This window comes from Eucalyptus grandis, chromosome 4 (assembly GCF_016545825.1).
Source record: "Eucalyptus grandis isolate ANBG69807.140 chromosome 4, ASM1654582v1, whole genome shotgun sequence".
Taxonomy (NCBI): Eukaryota; Viridiplantae; Streptophyta; class Magnoliopsida; order Myrtales; family Myrtaceae; genus Eucalyptus; species Eucalyptus grandis.
The window spans coordinates 5,304,613-5,321,403 of record NC_052615.1 but is presented as its reverse complement, the minus strand read 5'-3'; the positions used below and the strand labels follow the sequence as shown (position 1 = coordinate 5,321,403).

The 16,791-nt window shown below is 36.9% G+C and overlaps 1 pseudogene; it reads right to left on the bottom strand.

Moving 5' to 3' along the window:
* Positions 1-2,999: 2,999 nt before the first annotated feature.
* LOC108959295 lies at positions 3,000-16,130 on the bottom strand (annotated as a pseudogene).
* Between the last annotated feature and the right edge of the window lie 661 nt (positions 16,131-16,791).

Sequence of the window (16,791 nt, the reverse complement as noted above, 5' to 3'; positions counted from 1 at the left end):
TTACGGATTTAATTCTCCAACCTATTTTTCTCCAAAATTGTTTCTCTAGAAATGAGTGTTGACCCAAATATTGAAATTTTTTTCACAAAAGGTTGATCTTTGTTTTTTTTTGTAAAATGGGTTTAATGGTGATTTGATTAGGAATTGAATTGCATAATACGGACGAAGAACGATAAATTTAGAGAAAAAAAGATTGCAAGGATAGGAATCAAAAACGAATTAATATTTATAAACTTAAAAAGCACATGAAGAATTTGTACTCGTTGGTGATGATGAACACCCTACCTTTTATACTATATGTTAGATATGGCATTTTTGGGGCTCAGCAAAAACAAGACAAAAAATAAGAAAATAAAAGGAAAAGAAATGTTGAAAAGTCAAAGAAGAAATGAGGAGAAAAGAAGAAGGATGAGGAGGCACCGAGAACATTCGGGAAAGGAAGGAAAGAGAGAAAAAAAAAAAAAAAAAGAGAGGGAAGGAGATAAAAGGAAAAGGAGAAGCACGTTCGGACAGAAGAAAGGGAGAGGAGAGAAAGGAAGGGAAAGAAGAAGAAGGAGGAGGAGGAAAAGAGACGGGATTCTCGTCATGGACGCATCCCCAAGCTGATTCAACTTCGATTTGCAACGCCCGGTAAACGCTCGCACCTATCGTTCTTCTAATAGGATTATTTTTCAAGGTTAGAACTAAAATTCGAAATTATTGGATATTCATGCAGTGAAGTCTAATTTTTTAAGTCGTTGAACTGCATATTTTTATAGAAGTGATAGTTTAAGGTGTTGTGATGTTGTAGAATCTTACAGATCTCAATTTGGGCTTACGGTTTGGCCAGAACAAAATTTCGAAGTTCATTGGGGTGGCTGAGTTGGGGTTTTTGTAGTACATCGAAAGGGCTTTCTATGGTTTGTTTGAAAATAACCTATGTGGAGGAAATTATGGCCCAAACAAGTTTAGAGTGCGATGGGACAACAATAGATTTTTGGTATGGGCAAGCGTTGATTGGCGTATGGATGTCGTTTTCTCAATGAATAGGCATAGTGTAATTGAGTCATTTATAAAAATATTGTTTTACTCAATCTTTTGATAGTGTTCTTTGGTTATTTGTTAGGACTTTGAGTATGTGGGCTCAAGTAACTGTAGTATGTTGGTTTGGGCTTTCCCAAGTGAGTGATACTACTTCTTCTAAGAATTTATAAACTCATGTCTTCAAATTATAAAGATTTGATATTTTATGAGTTATGAATAAGCATGTTTGTTGCATAAAATTGGATCTGGCATTTACAACATTTTGATATTTATAAATAGTGCGAGAACTTTTTGGTTGGAATATATATTTTGTTTGGGAAACGAAGTTGAGAAATATTATATATTTTGGGTTTACGAAACCTTTTTACGAAAAGCTTTTTGAGCATGGGTTATGGAATATTATGTATATCAATTTGTGAAATGTCTTATGACATGCATTTGATTTGGTAAGAGTTTTGAAATTATTTAAGGGTGTTTTATGAAAAGTATTTTTAGCGAATAAGTTGAGTTGCGAAATCTTTGGTGATATATGAAATGATTTATGGATTTGGCTTTGTGGATTGTGGATGATATTGTTCTAGATTTGTATTGATGCTCAATATCGCTGTGAACCTAGTGAGAGGCTTGTGGATATGCGCATACTATTCTAGGATATCCTTGTGGGCCGAGCCATCGGTTAATAATAGGTGGAGACAATGTCAATGGAGGAATCTTAGTTGCCTCGTCACTAGGCATTGTATCGTGACCATATTTGATATTGCTTTGATATTGAGCAATGGATTGGTTAATGGAGTGGACCATTGACATGTGGTATGAGTTTGGTCAATGGAATGAACCATATTTGAGTTTGGTCAATGTAGCGGACCATTGACATATGATTTGAGTTTGGTTAATGGAGTGGACCGTTAATATGTGGTATGAGTTTGGTTAATGGAGTGGACCATCAACATGTGATTTGATGAGATCAATAAATGGAATAGACCATTGATACATGTTTTATGAGATTGATCCATGGGTTGGACCATTGGCGTTTGCCTATTATCTTGATTTTTTTTTTTGCTTTGAATATATTGTGTTAAAGTAAGAAAGATTACATTTTGGCCTTAAAGGTTTGTTAAATTTCTTAGTTTGATGAAAGTGAATTATGTTTGTGTTTTAAATATGCATAGTGATTGCTCAATCCACTTAGAAGAAATGCATTACTTACTAGGCCGTGGTAGCTCATTCCTTTCTTCTTATCATATTTTTCAGGTCTCTCAATTAATGGCCCATGGGGACTTTTGGGAGTTGGACTTTGGGTGGTTTGAGGTTACGTCATTCAGGAGAAAGGACGGCCGTGTCACCCCAATCCCTTTAGGATAGGGATTCGGGTTGTGACACTATAAGCAATTAATATTCTACCTATAATTACAACTACAATTTCACAATTTTAGACTCCATAGTCGCATATCGGTTGCAAACACTATATATGATTGCACGTATAGTGGTAACCTGGGAAAACCATTATATTACCATTGAATTGCAGAAATATATTGATGGGATTCGCAAAGCATTATAAAAATGGTGAGAGTCTCTCCGAAACTTCATGTCGATTGGTCATCGACTCTACTTTTCGAGCAGGCACCGAAAACCTTCAAGAGGTTACTTTTGACTAATGAAAACTCGTTTTGCTTTTGTATGCATGTACATGCACCGCTAATGATTTAGGCATGAACCGTTCTTTTCCCTTCTTCATGACTATTTTTCTTTACAAAAAAAAAAAATTATAATTCGGTGTACAATAAATTTCTTCCAAAACTTTCTAGTTTTTGCCATTGTTTATTTGGGCCGACTAGTAATTAGCTGGGAACACTCTATGTCCATTAACTATGATTTTTCTCTGCGTGGTTTAGGATATTATACAAGCTGTAAAATGTTCATGTCATTTAATTCTTTCCGTTCCAATCTATCTTCCTATCTTTTCCCCTTTGCATCTTTCACTTGGTTTGATGCCCATAGTTCTTAGGCATCACAAACATCTGCCCAAAGCAATTGTAGAATAGGTCCAACCAAGTTCTTTAGCTTCTTTGTCTTTGTCTAGTTAAGAAGCAAGCTATTTCCAGCTTCTTACTTCTGTGACACCTTTTGAAGTTAGTTTTAATAGCTTCGGAAGAGAAGAAAGCTTTTCTAGCACACATTGCCCTATTCATGGGGGAGTCTTCTCACATGTACTTTGTCCTCGTGGTGCTGTATTTATTAAGAGGTGAATGCACCTCTTATCTATTGAGGTTCCATCATTTCTCCTGTTCGTGGCCATCCAAGCACATAATTTTGAAGTGATAACACAAAAGAAGATGACTCCATATGTCATCAGCTCATGTCCTTATGACAATGAGGGAACAAAAAGTTTACGTGTTCGTTTAACCTCAATGCAAGCATGGTTTTTACTTTATTTCAAATACTTTGAAATGATGCAGATCAAATCAATTTTTTCGGAGAAGATCATTGTTCATTAATAGAATGAACATTAGCAAACTAAAATCAAATTATTGGAAAACTGGAAATTGTATATACCGAAAAGTTGCTCTCTTTAGGAATCATTCTGATATAGTTTTGGGCATAACTTTGTTAATATTATTGTATGTGGAACTTTTTAGATAAGATGCGGAATTGCAAAAAATATGTTCCGGTGATCAAAATCTGTACATGATGTGGATCGAAGGGTATGTGAAAAAACCCTGGTGATCCCTCCACTTTATGAGGATCGATTCCTTTGTAGTTTCAGCCATATATTTTCAGGTTCGTCTTCCTGACCATCAGAATGGTTTATACTTTATTAGATCATCATAATCTTAGGTGGGTATGAATCTATTGCTTTTCACTCATGTGCAGCTAGTTTTTACGGTTATAAGGTACATGATATTTTTTTTCTATTGATGATGCCGGAATTTTTTTTTTCTTCAAGTTAATTTGGCTGCTTCTAATAGTTAAATGATGAAATAGTTTCTCTTAATATAATACGACCTTTTTGTTTAATCTCGATGCAAGCATGGTTTCTACCTTGATGTTTACTTTAAATACTTTGAAATGATGCAGATCAAATCAATTTTTCCGGAGAAGATCATTGATAGAATTAACATTAGCAAAGTAAAATCAGATTATTGGAAAATTGGAAATTGTATATGCTGAAAAGTTGCTCTCTTCAGGAATTATTCTGATATAGTTTTGGGCATAACTTTGTTAATACTTGCTTTATTGTCTATGGAATTTCTCAGATAAGATGCGGAATTGCAGATCTACAGCTTCATGCAAAATATGTTCCTAGGGATCAGAATCTGTACATGGTGTGGATCGAAGGGTATGTGAAAAAACCCTAGTGATCCCTCCACTTTCTAAGGATCGTTTCTTTGTAGTTTCAGCCATATATTTTCAGGTTCGTCTTCTTGACCGTCATAATGGTTCTTTGAGAGTATCTATACTTTATTGGATCATCCTAATCTTAGGTGGGTACAAATCTATTACTTTTCACTTACCTTCAGGTCCATGTGCAGTTAGTTTTTACGGTTACAAGGTACAAGATATTTTTTTCTATTGGTGATGCCGGAATTTATTTTTTCTTCAGGTTAATTTAGCTGCTTCTAATAATTAAATGATGAAACTGTTTCTCTTAATATAATACGACCCTTTTCCTTAGGGTGGGCTGTCACTTCTAAGCATTGGTTTATCCATATTCATGCTTGAATTAATTTATTTCTGTAAAATGCGTTATTATAATCATGAATGTTTTGATTATAATCATGAATGTGTTGGTTTCCAGTGGGCAGAGATGCTATCTACACATGCTTTAGAATTATAATCAAAACATTCATGATTATAATTACGTATTTTATGGAAATAAATTAATCTCAAGCATGAATATGGATAAACTAGTGCTCATAACTGACAGCCCGCCGTATTATATTAAGAGAAATTGTTTCATCTTTTAACTATTAGAAACAACCAAATAAACCTGAAAAAAAAATATTCGGCATCACCGACGAAAAAGAATATCAGTACCTTGTAATCGTAAAAACTAGCTGCACATGGACCTGAAGGTGAGTGAAAAGCAATAAATTCACACCACTTAAGATTAAGATGATTCAACAAGATATAGATACTCTCAAAGAACCATTTTGACGGTAAGGAAGACAAACCTGAAAATATATGGCTGAAACTACAAAGGAATCGATGCTTAGGAAGTGGAGGGATCACTAAATTTTTTTCACAAATCCTTCGATCCACATCATGTACAGATTTTGACCCAAGAACATATTTTGCATGAAGTTGTAGATCTGCAATTCCGCATCTTATCTAAGAAGATTCACAGACAATAAAGCAAGTATTAACAAAGTTATGCCCAAAACGACAATTCCTGAAGAGAGCAACTTTTCGGCATATAAAATTTCCGGTTTTCCAATAATCTTATTTTACTTGGCTAATGTTCATTCTATCAATGAACAATGATTTTCTCTGAAAAAATTGATTTGATCTTGCATCATTTCAGAGTATTTACAGTAAACATTAAGGTAGAAACCATGCTTGCACTGAGGTTAAACGAACGAGTAAACTTTTTTTTCCCTCACTGTCGTAATAGAGTCCTCTCCTTTTGTGTTATCACTTCAAAATTGTGTGCTTGGATGGCCACGAATAGGAGAGATGATGAAACCTCAATAAACAAGAGGTGCAGCATTTGCCTCTTAATAAATACAGTGGTAAATACAGCACCACGGGACAAAGTACACGTGAGAAGACTCCCCATGGACAGGGCAATGTGCTAGAAAAGCTTTCTTCTCTCTTCCGAAGCTATGAAAACTAACTTTGTGTCACAAAAGTAAGGAGCTAGAAATGGCTTGCTTCTTAACCAGACAAAGACAAGAAGCTGAACTGGACCTATTCTACAATTACTTTGGTCAAGGGTTTGTGATGCCTAAGAACCATGGACATCAAACCAAGTGAAAGATGCAAAGGGGAAAAGACAGGAAGATAGATTGGAAAGGGAAGAATCGGATGACATGACCATTTTAGAGTTGGTATAATATGCTAAACCATGCAGAGAAAATTCACTTATTATAGTTAATGGACATAGAGGGTTCCCAACTAATTACTAGTTAGCCCAAATAAACAACAGCAAAAACTAGAAAGTTTTGGAAGAAATTTATTGTACACTGAATTATAATTTTTTTTTTCTTTTGTAGAGAAAAATAGTTAGGGGAGAAGAGAAAAGAAAAAGAACGGTTCATGCCTAAATCGTAAGCTGTACATGTACATGTGTATAAAAGAACAAAAGCAAAATAAGTTTTCATAAGTCAGAAGTAACCTCTTGAAGGTTTTTAGTGCCGGCTCAAAAAGTAGAGTCGATGACTAATCGACATGAGGCTTCGGGGAGACTTTCGCCAATTTTATAATGCTTTGCGAATTTCATCAATGTATTCCTCCAATTCAATGATAATATAATAATTTTCCCAGGTTACCACTATACGTGCAATCATATATAGTGTTTGCAAGTAGGAGCGCACTTGTGGCATGATAGAGGGGGGCTTTTTTACCGTGTCAAATGGTAAAGTCACAAAATGGGCAAGAATATCTCCACAGGGAAAAAAAGACAATGCAATCATCTTTCAACTCAAAATATGCCCGCGCCTTGCTGCATAAATGATCTTTAATTAGCAGACTTTGCTGATAATTGTTCATAGGTTATTATAGCACAATTACAAACAATTCTCGAACATAATTATGTCAAGTTTTTACAGTTGAATTTGAAAGCTTTGCACGTCAATTTATACGACGACTTGTTTACTATGACTAAAGTGAAAGAGATGATGTTGGTCTCAATGCTTTTCCTAAAAAACATAAGATGTTAAAAGTATTTTTGTTCAAGGCAACAAAATAGTAAAAGGGAATGATAAAGAAAATAAAAGAAATATTGTATTGAGATGAAGTGTTCCCGTGTTTCTAAGAAAAAATTGGTTATATTATACATGCTTAAAGTTCTCTCTTCAAGCAAAGCTTAGTTCATTTTACAGTCAAACTTCTTGAGAAAGTGCTCAACATTTTTCATAATGACAATTTGTTTTCTTGTCAATGTTATTGATATGCAGGAGATTGAGTTGAAAATATTCATTTTGTTAATTTCTTTATTATGTTTCATGCGTCTAATAGTCACAAATATAAAAACACAAAATTCAGAAAATAGAAGTTTATATGAAATCATTATAGATTCGAACATTTCAATTAACATGGAGGTAAGAGGAAAGAGTTTTAACAGCGGGGAAACAAAGTCGGGATATTCACTCTTAAAGAACCTTACAAAATTAATAACTGAAAAAATGGATGTATTGTTTCTTTATATAAACTATCACATTCATATGCTTAAAACCTACATAATACATATTGATGTGGACATAACGATAAGTACTCTTTCTCAGTGAGGGTTTCTTTACTACCTATTCTTTCGAGCTTAAGGATTAACTAAGCTTAACAAAACAGGAACATAAAATAGGAAAAGCGAAAAAACCAATATTAAATAACATTGTGGAGGTATAAATCAATCGATGTATCCTCCAGGAAATAATTTTTCATATTTAAAGATTACTGGGGTAACTATCCATGCCCAAGTTGTGCACATGAATACCTTAAACTCAATTTCTGTTTTTAATATGTGTAAGATATATATACTAATAGGCACACGAAGTAACAGAGGACAGCCAAATCATTAAAGAAATGCAAATCGGTTGGATTAAAATAAAATATCACAACTTTATATGTTATCCACGCACAACGCAACAATAGTAAAGGACTTACGATCGGAACTACTAAGAAAGTGCAAATAAGCTGGATTGATATAAAATATCCCTAACTAACGTATGTTATACACAAACTAAAGTAGTAAAGTAAGGAAAAGACTTACGAGCAACGGAATGATAATCTATAAAATCCAATATTAAAGTGATCAATATGGGATTTATTCATGCATTGTATAAATTAATGGATCAAAAGGTCCAAATAAACAAAATCTATATGGGTATGCAAGTTAAAAAGCATAGATGAAATATAATGTAATGAGTATACATTGAAGAGGAGAAATGATAAAATATTGAGAAGGTGAGTCGGTAAGTAAAGCCCATTCATCGTCTACTCTAACTACAAAGCTTGAGAACTGTCCTTTCAGATATAGTTGATAGACATACCATATAGGTTAACATTATTTTCCGGTCTGTTTCCTTTTTCCACCTGTCTATAATTAGACCTCGGTAACTGTGTAAAATATATTAAGAAGAAACCAGTAACTGCGAACCTCAACTGTGATTCATCTCAACAAACCCCGACAAGAGCCACACAAATCATATAGTAACATCTAGATCATTGGCCTATCATTTGCTGAGGACAAAGGAGGCAATCCTCTCCTCCTCACTTTTAGATCTAGAGACAGTAGAAAAGCCGTACAACACACATCGCATAATGCTTCATGAAGCGATCATCTGCTGTAATCCAGAGCATATGCATAACCACGATGGCACGTCAATGAGTTCTAAAGCTCTATGAGAGTACTACTAGACAAAATTACCTGTGAAAACACCAGTTTTCCATAAAAAGAGAGGGGAGTTCCCCAGCAACAAGGCCTTCGTCTTGTTCAGTTAGCATGTGCTGAAGCGCATGCCCAAATTCATGAAAAACAACTTTAACCTGCCAATTTCAGCAACACATATATTAAATGGCAGATATCAAACAGAGGATGAAGATATTTAATGATGGACAAGTAACCACTACAGTGAGCATAAGGTCACAAGTCTCATCATTCATCTGAGCAACAATGACAAAATCATCTGAAAGGGTAAAATTATCATGGCCCAAGAATGGGTCAATGGATCACATAAAACCGCATGGTCAATGACTGAGGACTCATTAAGAATCAGGTGTGAATCAGAACGATCTTAGATGGGTAGCAGGCAATATTGAAAGTTGAACAATAGACCCATTTTTAGATACAGGCATTGGAGGAGAGAAGTGCGTCTGTTTAGGCATTATACACAGAAATATATTAGCACTACGAGGATTCTGTGAAACCACATCAAAATATAGATTGTCATCACAAAATTCTCAAGCAAAAAATTGCTTCGCATTTACATCATTAGTCTTCTAGAAACTAATCTTCTCTTGCTAACAATTGTTGTCGGACCTACTTCTCAATTCTTTCAGCAGTGCTGCTCCTAACAGGTGGAATGAGGACAAATATACATGTGGACTCATGAATGTCTTTACAATTGCAGAATTTGAACCCTATTTAAATTAGAATCGTCGAGAAGTCACTAAAATCCAATCATTAAAACTAAGATCGTCGAAACCAGACTAAAAGACCCTCATCTACTATTTCTGATTGCCACATTTCGTTCCCACTGTCTTGCATTAGCTTGTGGCTACACTAGCTACCCTCCATCTGTTTAGTATTTCGAGCACACCTAGTAGAAAAGAAGGTCAATAGACCGAGGAAAGGAGTTGAAACTCAACCTCTTTGAACGTCATAAGAGCCGGCTTGTTCCGCAAAGCTGGTGTTTGATTGCACACTATGATAGCAATGGGTAATCTTGCATTTGCACCATCTCAAGAGAGCACATGGCTTCGACCAACAACCACACTTGTCCAGTTTCCTCCCTTTTCTCAGATGGTCAAGAAAACGGATCATGATATTAGTATGCAATTGGATTTCGGTAGAATCTTTCACACGGTAGAATCTAACATCATTGTTCCAGACCTGGAGAATAGATAAGCATTTTATCAGAATACATGGACTAACAGCACAGGAAAGGCAGAAGCAAAGCATTACACTTATTTACCGGTGCTAGTCCATCAGCAGCCTCAATCTCAATTCTGAAAAGTGTCCTTGCAACGTTGAAAAAGCCCTCCATCACTTTTGGCAATGAGAAATGCACGCGTGAATAATCTGGAAATTGCAGAAAGTTGTGAGGCTATTCATATTCACATACATAAATCAAGGCACTCTTGCATTTATCACGTCCACCGCCCACCCCACCAATCCCCCGGGTTTCCTGTGAAGTCCTTTCTCTCCCACTCTCGATGCCCCCAACCCCCAAAATTCCCCAAAAAGAAAAGGTACCCCATTTGGGCCCTACATGTACATACATGTGCATCTGTATATATATGTATTATGATGTATATTACAGCATGATTATTCAGTCAGTAATGCAATTTTCGCTGTGTAAAACACTATACGCATGTGTGAGACAGAGAGTAAACCTCATCAATGTCATCTTCTGCTTCAAGCAGCCTCTCCCCTTGATTCTTGACAAAACTGGGTCCTCCTCATCTGGATAACCAATCTCAATCTCACACCTTTTAACAGCAATCTCAAGTTTGTCATGTTTTGAAGCAAGCAGCCTTGCCTCGTCAATGTCCCAATTGTTCAAATCATCATCTTCTTTTGCCCCTTCATTCTTGGCTAAGTGTTTTAGGTCCTCCACGTCTAAATAATCAAGGCAATGCATGGACGTTGAGTTGAAAGTGGACAGAAAATCTCTAAGCAACCTAATATTGGCAGTCGATGTCATCAAACTAAATTAAAGGTTCAGCCCTGCCCCCTTACTTTCCTAGGCCCATCCAACTTATTTATCCACCCCACAACCCTCATTACCACCATTTGCACATTCAGATTTGTATAAAATGCTATTGTTCCAACGACTGCATTGCTCTTGCAATATTCTAGATGTGCTCCTAGTATTTCCCATCTCCTTACTATAACTAGGTTTGTCGAGTATGTGAAAAGTGGATCTAGTGATCAGATGCCTAGCTAAACCAGATGATGAGTGGCAATTGGACAAGCACGACTTGCAAGAAAGAAATTGGGGATAACATCGTGACGAGAGGGTGGGTGTAATTAATACCCTCTTCATATGCATATATGCAAGAGAACAGATAACGATGCAATATAGGGTATAGCATGCTCATTTGAAGCAGCAGAGAACCATCTTGAATATTTATCACAGGGGAACACAAAAGGGAAACCTCATATCTGGCAATATTCTCATAGAAACAAGCGATGCTAAGCCTTTAAATCATATTCCTTCCCCTAAAGTTTATTAGGTTTCTCGAAAGAGGGTAAAAAACAAAAAATCTTGTGAAGCACAAACCAACATTGATTACAAATAAAGGATTATGCACTGAAAAGACTTTAATATACCAGGTATATTCATCTACATCATACCTTGAACTGCAGCATCCCATGAAGCACCCCTAAGTTTTTCCAGAAACTCTTCCGCTCTATCAACGGTAGCCATTCTTGTTGCCATGGAAACCTGATGAGACTCTTGCATTAAGATGTGTTGATAAAGCACTAGCAATGAATTGTTCACCCATGCAAATAGATTCTCCTCCAGGATGATTCGAGGAAAACGGAGAAAAAGAGACGTTCAGAAGCATAAAATACTTAATTTATTTTAGAGACATTACATGTATATTGTTGCGACCTCTCTTTTGCCATTCGGGGGAAAAAAAAGAAGGTTTAGGGGTATTTGTTTAAAGAGGCAGACCAACGACCCTAAATTAGGTGCAGGCTCTCCCAAGCCTATACATCGTGTAACGTTGAATTTTGAATTTTAATTCTTAACAACCTGTATTTCTAGAAGTCGCCACTAGCCTATTGGGTCAGCTAATGTTTCTATTAGCACCCTTGTGGTACCATTAACTTAGAAGGTTGTTTATCTAAATAGCCACACAATCTTGATTACCAATTATAATTCTTTTAAAACCGCTAAGTGTCCATGTAAATGTTTTTGTAGGTTTATTTTCTTTAATGTCTAGACTAATCCTAACATAATTTATAAGAGAAATTTATACTCAAATTAATGAAAAGCGGTGCATAAGTAAACATCCAAGAAATTGAAATGACTTAAAAATAAATGCATAAAAGGAAAAAAAAAAAAAAAAAAAACGATACTAGTCAGACAAATAATATTACATGACCTTGTTATCACGCCCCGCGATAGGACCCCCATGAGCAAAATGAGAATTCAAATATGCATGAATTTACTCTATATGCATGAAATTACTCTAAATAATTTTAATCTACGCAAAATGGATTATTTACAAAAATGGCTATAAAATAGCAAAATAGCATTAAATTAGGAAAATGACCTTTTAAAATTAGGAAAATTTCATAGATGTCATTTCTATCATAACTTGATATCATCCATCATTTTTATAATTTTTTTTTGAAGCTTTCATATATTTTTTTATGTTTTTAATTTTAATTTTTTTGTTTTTTTTAAAAAAAATTAAGAAAAAGGTCGAATTTTTTAATGCTTTCTGAATTTTTTTGAATTTTCGGAAATATTTTTAAATTTCATTATTTTCAAAATTTTTGATTTTTTTTTTTGAAATTTTTTTAATATTGAATATTTAATATTATTATATTCGAGAAAATGGGTTCGGACCGGATAAACCCAATCCGGTCCGTGGACCCAACCCAAACCCGGATCCAACACTTATGGATATTTTTTTTTAACGTTTTCATTTTTTAAAAATAAAAATTAATTAAGTAATTTTTTTGTTTTGTCTTTTCTCACTGCATCCCTTTTCCCTGCACAATCTGCTACTCCTCTTTCCCGAATCCCCTTTTACTTTCTTTTTCCATATTTTGTTTTACTTTTCATTTTTTCTATACTTTTCTTTTACTTTTGTTTCTTCTTTTATTTTTTTCCTTTTGGTCTTCTTCTCTACACGTTCTCTTCTTCGGGCGTCGTCTTCTTCCCCGACGCCTTTTTTTCTTTATTTAAAAAAAAAAAAAAAACCACAACTCTAAACCATCCTTTACAGACACCGCACAGCTCCGCCATCGTTCCGGCCACCAGCACCCAACTCCGGCTAATAACACCCAACCTCGGCGACCACAACAACCAAAGGAAATAACCATGCCGAAACTAACATTTTCGATCCCAGGTTTTCGCCAAACAAATAGGGTACACTAAAATGGGAAGAAGTGCCGTGTAGGACGGCCTTAAATCACAGGACCCGCCGGAGAGGGAAGGTAGTTCCGCTGGAGGTCCTTCCTGCGATAGCTCAAAGAGATGGTAGACATGCCACAGAATCACAATAAAATATACCAAAAAAATTGACAGTAGACATGTTTCAACAATACAAAGGCAAACAGTCATCAAGCTGGATTATTGGGCATCAAGGACTTCGGCCATTCACTCAGGCATTTTATCGAACACCTAAGACACTAACTAGAGAGGTAAGCATAGATTCGCTCGGGGCTCGGGTTCAGGCCAAGATTATCACACGATGCATAAACTCTATTCTGGATTGACTCGGGGACAAGTTTATCAGCATTTATCTTGAGTTTAAACAAAAATGATAAGTCTCGGCCATAACACCAAACACAAACAAATATTTGCATAAAGCACTACAAAAAGCACGCATATGCTGTGTGAGGAATGAACACGAGCACAACAGAATTTCGGGCGGGGACCGAGACTGAAGCTCGTGCAAACTGGTCGACCACGAGCTCCAGGCCCGACGCCCCACCAAAAACAGGGCAGACGTACTCGGGAATGACCTACCTGGTTCGAATGGAGAGCGCTGCGGTGGACGACGACTCTCGGGCGGACGATTGGCGACGGCGAAGCTGTCCTTCAGTCTCACTCTCTCCCTTTGGCTCGCCCTCTGCTCTCTCGAGCTCTCTCTCCGGTGCTCTCTGTTCTCTCTCGACTCCGAAAAAAAAAACAGCCGAACTCCCCTGTTAAAAGCCTCTCCCCCTCTCGCTTTTATGCTCGGCCAGCAAGCGTGCATGGCCCCCTGCCACCGCCAGTTGCCTTGCCTGCTGACTCCGACCCTGGGATCACGCTGCGCGATCCGTTTCCTCTCTCTGACTTGTACTCCTCTTTTTTGCAGGGCGTGACCGGCGTGAGGAGGAAGAAGTCTAGCGCGCGGGCTGGGCTTAGAGAAAAGTAAATGAAGTTGGGCTTGGCCCAAGCGAAAACACATACAAATGAGTGGAGAAAAGAGAAGGACCAGACCAAGCCCGGTCTGCCCCCCCTTTTTTTTTAATAATAATAATATATATATTTTTACATTTTTAGATTCAATAATTAGTGACAGTTATGTAAATGCTCCTAATATATACACGTAATAAATTAAAAAAAAAAAACATACACGATGCATTTTAATGAAAGCTATTTATTTTACTCTTTGCTTCCTCTTTTTTTGTTTTTTTTAGCGACCGATTCTTAATATTGTATGCGATTAAGTCCTAAATAAAATGATAAAATTTGGGTGTCAACATATATAATTCCATAAATACCTACAATAATAATTTTGTCTGCCATAAATTTTCCTCTTTTCCCTTGCAAATCATATACTTATGACAGCAGCCAAAAGTAGTTGGAGTTGGTATGCAATTAGTGACTAATTCAAATGGTATCATCCAAAGATGACAAAAATATTTTGTCTAACGAGCATCACACTTATCCATTCAAACATCAAACATAAAAAATAAAAAGAAATAAGAAGACAATCATTTGATATTCTTCTTATCAGTAATCAATTTTTCGAATTTCCTTGTGGCGTTCGTGATATTCTCATCAAACTTTTGACATAATTTTTGAAGTCGTTGCAGTCAACTAATTAATTAAGAGGCAGAGGTTGGATAATTGAAATGTTAAAATAACATAATCTACCCTTCTACTTTCTTGCTCATAAAGAAAACAGAGTCAGTGCCACCATAAGGCTTTATAACAGGTTTTCAGAATTTAGCAATTCCGATCACTCAGAAGTCAGATTATAGAACAACTAATATCTGACACCCTCGAACCATGGCAAAAGTGCCGGACATCACATGTTGTTCAAGTCCACAAGTCACAGCAAATTTTAGTTTCTATACACATGAATTTAAAGAAAATTATCCCATGATAATAGGGAAAATAAGATATATGAAGAGAGTTTTGACGCGTGTTAATGATAGCCAACAAAATCATGCAAGATCATGGTTGTACAAATGTTGTCCTTCATATATAGGTGAAAAGACAATTTACATCATCAACATCGCCAACTAACAGATTTTAACGACGCTGCACACCTGCTCAATTTTGTTAAAGTCTTCTCTTCTTCCATCTTTCAAGGCAACCCCATTCAGAACTCCTTTCCTCTATTTGGTCTGCAACAAATAATTCCAAAACCCAGTGTCACTGTCAACCTATCTAATCAGAAGCGTGGGCGTCACTATGCAACTTGAAAAGGGGAAACAACGATGAGATGATCATGACGAAAATTGAATAATCAAGACATGATGCTATCAGATTACCAGGAAAAGCAACAAAAGGTGATCAAAGTACATATGTTCTACTCACTTTCCACCACACGCTTTTGAGCATCACTCAATATCTTCCAATCAGGTGACTGTTTTCTTCTTTTTTTGGGTCTGTTATTAAGCAACTGTTGAAGAGCTTTAAAAGCGCTGTGAATAGGTTCACTTTGGTCGAGTCTGAGATCGAACCTAACCCGTCTGCCTGCATTCCAAAATGGAGACACGGAAAAGCATCACGTGGAAAACCATGAAAGCTTTCAGCGCATCGCATGCTAGACTGGAAAAGCCACTCATCCGAAAGCAGCAAGAGTGGCCATCCCTTACTCCAGAACAAACTTAAAGTCTTCTAACTTCGCCCCTTTTCATCACCCAACGTCATTTCAAGAATCCCACTCCAAGCGAAAGAAGTTACCTGCACTTCCTCTATTGCCGCACACAGCTCGGCCGTATCCCTGACGGTCTCTAGAAAATCGATCATCCCCCAGACCACAGTCCATCGATCTTGTATCTTCTCAAACGGCTCCACAAGTTTGGGCCACGATGGCTCCAAGGTCCTCTCCAGTTCTTCCAAATTACTCTCCTGCAGTGGAAGACAAAGGCATTACACCTCAAACAACAATCGCAACAAACCCCGATCAAACAGAAGATCGTGTTTTACCAGTTTCTTCACGAGAGAGTCAATCGCAGGACGGATGTGCCTGGGCTCAATCATGTCATAGGGAGGGAACTAAAAGTCCTCCAACAGAGGATTGGTCTCAACGTCGGCATCAGCCATGGGCGGAGTTCAGCGAGCCATCGGCAAAGTGGAGGCAAAGGAGGAGAGAGAGAGAGCTGGAGTTCCGAGAGCTATTGAGGAAAGGGAGAGAGGTCGAATGGGTTTTGGAGACAGAGGACGGCGGACAAGAAAGAGAAAGAGAGAGAGAACGAATTTTTGGAGAGGGAACTATCTGATGAATTGATGAAGACGACAACACAGGGCGATGCGAGTAGGCTTAGGATATGCAGGTCACAAATCGGAAAATGGCAACTTCCCGCCACCGCGAGAAATGGTGCAGAGGAGAAGAAAGGTACGTATGGCAACATTTCTATTCCAGAGAATTATTTCTTTTCAGAAAAAGTTTTTTTTTTTTTTTCTATTTTTACTCTAGGAACAATTTCTGAGTAAAATAAGGTTTGGTAATTATACAAAATTTTTATTCTTGGAATAGAAAATGAATAGAAATGCGTTTAGTAAAAATTTACAATTTTTGCATTTAATTGTTTTTTCTTCTTACTTACGAACCGCTGACCGCCAACTGCCGCCCCACGACCACCGCATGATCATTGCACGACTGCCACACGATCATCGCACGATCGGCGCACGATCGCGTAGCGATCATGCAGATCGCACGACCGCTGCACAATCGCCACGCGACCGTGGAGCTTTGGTCAATGTT